The sequence below is a fragment of the Babylonia areolata genome, chromosome 33 (assembly GCF_041734735.1).
Source record: "Babylonia areolata isolate BAREFJ2019XMU chromosome 33, ASM4173473v1, whole genome shotgun sequence".
In the NCBI taxonomy this organism is placed as follows: Eukaryota; Metazoa; Mollusca; class Gastropoda; order Neogastropoda; family Buccinidae; genus Babylonia; species Babylonia areolata.
Window position 1 is genome coordinate 4,477,162 of NC_134908.1, and position 5,817 is coordinate 4,482,978.

At 47.0% G+C, this 5,817-nt stretch overlaps 1 non-coding gene across 1 annotated transcript; it reads right to left on the reverse strand.

The window, feature by feature from the left end:
* Positions 1–3,267: 3,267 nt before the first annotated feature.
* On the reverse strand, positions 3,268–3,340 carry Trnaa-agc (transfer RNA alanine (anticodon AGC)). Its single transcript has one exon. It is a non-coding gene; the product is annotated as a tRNA-Ala (tRNA).
* Between the last annotated feature and the right edge of the window lie 2,477 nt (positions 3,341–5,817).

The following is a 5,817-nucleotide window of genomic DNA, read 5'->3' on the forward strand; positions in this document are numbered from 1 at the left end:
ATTTTTATGCCAAATTTGGTGTCAACTGACAAAGTATTTGCAGAGAAAATGGCAATGTTAAAGTTTACCACACACACACACAGACTACCGAACACCGGGTTAAAACATAGACTCACTTTGTTTACACAAGTGAGTCAAAAAGAAATACTGTTCACAGAGACTAGCCGAGATATTCAAGAAGAAACCACTTGCAGTTTATTTTCCGTCGATTCACATTCTTCTTCTTCGTTCGTGGGCTGCAACTCCCACGTTCACTCGCATGTACACGAGTGGACTTTAACGTGTATGACCGTTTTTACCCCCGCCATGTAGGCAGCCATACTCCGTTTTCGGGGTGTGTGCATACTGGGTATGTTCATGTTTCCATAACCCACCGAACGCTGACATGGATTACAGGATCTTCAACGGGCAGTATTTGATCTTCTGCTTGCCGTATACACACGAAGGGGGTTCGGGCACTAAGCAGGTCTGCAACAGATGTCGACCCGGGAGATCGGAAAAATCCTCACCCTTTACACACCAGGCGCCGTTACCGAGATTTGAACCCGGGAAACGAATGATGAGCGCCCAATGGCAGTCGTAGGTCGGCTTCACCCACGTAGGCAGCCTGTTGTGCAAATGATCCCGAGCTTGTAAAAACGCTTAGAGCCTGGTCTCTGACCGATGATAGGCGCTATATAAGTAGGAGGAATTTTTGTTTAATGTCCCGTCACACATATCGGTGATTGAAGACATTTTGTTAAAGTATTTATGAATACATCTGAGTATTATCGGTTAGAAGGGGTGGGAGATGTGGATGAATGGAGGGTTGGGAGAAACTGGGCAAATGAGGGTAAAAATGTGGGTGAAATTTGGAAGAAAAAAACAACAACAACAACAAAACAACTCTAAATACAGTTACAGGAAATTACTTAAAGGACTTCGTAAAAGAGAAGTCGTTAAACTGACAAGCGAAACAACTGATAATGAATGCAAAAAAAAGTCAAAATCATCAACGTTCTCAGTCACTTGTGAAGACACACTTTCGTGTACAATATCATCATTCATATATTTCGTCTATTCACACTTTGGTAGAGGGAAGATAGTCGGTGTAAAGGATGTCTCTCGCAAGCACACAACACCATGTCTTCTTCTTCTGCGTTCACTCGTATGCACACGAGTGGGCTTTTTTACGTGTATGACCGTTTTTACCCCGCCATGTAGGCAGCCATACTCCGTTTTCGGGGGTGTGCATCCTGAGTATGTTCTTGTTTCCATAACCCACCGAACGCTGACATGGATTACAGGATCTTTAACGTGCGTATTTGATCTTCTGCTTGCATATACACACGAAGGGGGTTCAGGCACTAGCAGGTCTGCACATATGTTGACCTGGGAGATCGTAAAAATCTCCACACTTCACCCACCAGGCGCCGTCACTGTGATTCGAACCCGGCACCCTCAGATCGAAAGTCCAACGCTTTAACCATTCGGCTATGGCGCCCGTCACAACACCATGTCGAAACGGGGCCTTGAACTCTGATCACTGAAGAACACTGTATCAAGAGTCCAATGCCTAACCGCCTCTACCATGGCGGTTCTTAAAGAGGCGAACATATTACTAAAAATAGATTTGTTCTTTGATTATTAAGTATAAACATGTACCAAAACTTCTGTCGGTGAAAGTAGATTCGTTCTTTAATTAAAATTTAATTAAGAAAAAACCTGCACCTGTCGAGGCCGTCCTACACGTGGCAGTATCTGCACCTGTGGGACTGTGAGCGTCGGTAGGCGAGAGAGTGGGGAAGGGACTGCACAACTCCTCCTCACTAAAAAAAAAAGTCACTTGTGCTGGTCAGGCAACCAGGCTAATGTCGGCAGAGATCAAGTCAGTCGACAAGTTTTGCTACCTGGGCAGTACCCTATGCAGCAACGGAGCCCTTGATGCAGAAGTGACGCTGCGCATCGCCAAGGCCAGCTCCGCCTTTGGCAGATCAACAACAGGCTGTTGAACAACAAAGGCATCAGGCTCAGCACCAAAATCAAAACCTACAGAGCTGTTGTGCTCACCACCTTGTTGTACTGCTGTGAAACATGGACGACATATCGCCGTCACATTCAACAACTTGAGCAGTTTCACCAGAGATACCTTCGAAAGATCCTCGGCATAAAGTGGCGAGACAGGGTCTCCAACCTCTAAGTCCAAGAGAGGAGCGGCCTGCCCAGCATCGAAAGCCTGCTGATCCAGTGCCAGCTACGCTGGACAGGACACGTCCGCATGACAGACAGCAGGATCCCGAAGATGCTTTTGTATGGCCAGCTGAAGGAAGGCCACCGTGAAATTGGAAGACCCTGCAAGCGCTTCAAGGACACCTTGAAGACAAACCTCAAAGTCTGTGACATAGACATCGCTTCCTGGGAAACTGATGCCTTTGACCGCTGTCGCTGGAGGATGCTGTGCTCTAGTGGCATAAAGACGTTTGAAAACAAGATAATGCTGGCCATTAAGGAGAAGCGTGAGCGAAAGAAGCTTCTGTTAGTGAAAATAGATTCGTTCTTTGATCGTAAAGTATAAACTGCAAGGAGTAACGTATACACTAGACCATTTTATTAGCGATTTGAAAATACGATTCAGGCTAGAAATAATATCTGGCTTCATCTCTCGGGATGTCTGAGCAGTTCTGTTTAAAGTGCATTAACTTCAAGCAAAGGGAATTAACCTCTACACTATTTCCGGTTGTGTCCACAGCTGCCGATTTGGAGGAAAATGGTTAAGTAAGTATTTCTTGTGTGTTTTCCGCAATCAGTACGGCAGGGAATTATATGTAGGCTGTAAAAATCCCCAGGGTTGAAAGGGTTAAGAAGATCATGTCTGGTGTCCTGTGGGCGATGATGACTATTGAGCTGTATGATAGTCAGTCGTGTTCGACTATGACCATCAGAACAGCAGAGGAGGCAACTGCTGTTCCGACTATTTGGGCTAGAATTTGATTATAGTGGAGAGTGTCTTGCCCAAGTACATCCCCACTCTCTCGGCCAAGAGGGTTTTAGGACACTTGGCGTTGGGATGGTTCCCAAAGGCCAACTAGCCCACAAGGCTGCAGCACTAAGAGCCAGTGCAATTTTCCCTCCTAGTTTGAGAGTCATAGTCCTTCACAAAAGACTAAGCTGTAAATGGTTTCCCATTGACTGGAGAAACCACTGATAATACAGCTCTCACTTTGCTGTTGGCCCAAATGTAAACTTATGTCAATCTGTGATATAAGCCGAGTGTTGGGCCTAAAAAGTTGGAGATGCGGGGTATCGATCCCCGTACCTCTCACATGCTAAGCGAGCGCTCTACCACTTGAGCTACATCCCCACCTTGACTATTGAGCAGAGTACTAGTGAACAACACCGAAGTGACTCAGCAACAGTGCAGAGTCTCTCCTGGTATACTGCCTCATGGTAACACAACGTTCACTGTTCACATGGAATGCTCGCACTAATACCGCAACAGACAGACGTAACGCAGTAACCGAGTGGTTAAAGCGTTGGACGGAGCAGAGTTAAGAACCTTGCTGGACCTCATGAACCTCTCCTTTCAACTGTGAAGAGACGCAAGCTGATATGGTTTGGGCACAACACTCGACACACCAGTCTGTCCAAAACAATCATGCAAGGCACCATCGAGGGCGGGAGAAGAAGAGGAAGACAGCGGAAGAGAACTGGCATGAGAACATCAAACAATGGACCGGATTCCATACACGTGAGCTGCTGCCGGCGGCTGCTGACAGAGACAGATGGAGAAGGGAGGTTGCGTCTGCGGTCCTCAGGTTTCCCCCAGCGACTACTTTGTAGTTATGGGCCTGAGGTGAGGTGAGGTGAGGTAAAGCGTTGGACTTTCAATCTGAGGGTCCCGGGTTCGAATCACTCTAACGGCGCCTGGTGGGTAAAGGGTGGAGATTTTTTTTCCCATCTCCCAGGTCAACATATGTGCAGACCTGCTAGTGCCTGAACCCCCTTCGTTTGTATATGCACGCAGAAGATTAAATACGCATGTTTAAGATCCTGAAACCCATGTCAGTGTTCGGTGGGTTATGGAGACACGAAAATACCCAGCATGCATGAACCACGACAAAGTCGTCGGCAAGTCCATGTTGGTCGTGTAACGGAAAGAAGAAGAAGAAGAACTGGGTGTTTTTCCTTTCTGTTTCTTCTCCAGAAGGCGTCACAGCGCTCGGACAATTCCATATACGCTGAGAGGCAGATGCTTCACCATAAGCATAACCTAACACACTAATCTAATATCACTGACAGGGAAGAGACACTAAACTAAAGAACTAACACGCTAGTCAGGCTTTGAGTGTGCGCATCCATATGTTTGTGTGCCTGTCAGAGTAGGTTTCATTGAATTTTGCCCGAGGACAACACTTTTGCTGCCGTGAAAGTTTGTGTTGCACGCGGGATCTCTTTTTATCGTCTATCAATACAATAGAATACAATACAATGCAATGCAATACAATACAATGCATATGCAGCACAGCACAGCACGGCATACCACATCACAGCACAGCACAGCACGGCATACCACAGCACAACACAGCACAGCAAAACACACCACACCACATCACACCACACCACGCCACGCCACTCCACACCCCACCACACACTACACCACACCACACCACACCACACTACAACACAACACAGCACAACACACCACACCACGTACAACACCACACCACAACATAACAAACCACACCACACCACACCACAACACAACACACCACACCACACCACACCACAACATAACAAACCACAACACACCACACCACACCACAACACAACACACCACACCACACCACACCACACCACAACATAACACACCACACCACACCACAACACAACACACCACACCACACCACACCACACCACACCACACCACAACACACCACACCATACCACAACACAACACCAACACACCACACCACACCACAACACAACATAACACACCACAACACGCCACAACACACACCAAACCACACCAAACCACACCAAACCACACCACAACATAACACACCACAACACAACATAACACACCACAACACACCACAACACACACCAAACCACACCACACCACACCACAACACAACACACCACACCACACCACAACATAACACACCACACCACACCACACCACACAGCACCAACACACCACACCACACCACACCACAACACAACATAACACACCACACCACAACATAACACACCACACCAAACCACACCACAACACAACATAACACACTACAACACACCACAATACACACCAAACCACACCACACCACACCACAATATAACACACCACAACACAACACCAACACACCACACCACAACATAACACACCACAACACAACACCAACACACCACGCCACACCACACCACACCACAACACAACATAACACACCACACCACACCACACAACAACACAACACAACATAACACAACATAACACACCACAACACAACATAACACACCACAATACACACCAAACCACACCACACCACAATATAACACACCACAACACAACACCAACACACCACACCACAACATAACACACCACAACACAACACCAACACACCACACCACAACATAACACACCACAACACAACACCAACACACCACACCACAACATAACACACCACAACACAACACCAACACACCACACCACAACATAACACACCACAACACACCACAACACCACCACACCACACACCAAACCACACCACTGAAACTGAACTACTGTAACTCCCTAGTGTCTGGTTTGCCTGCTTCATCCATTCAGTCCCTTCAGCACAT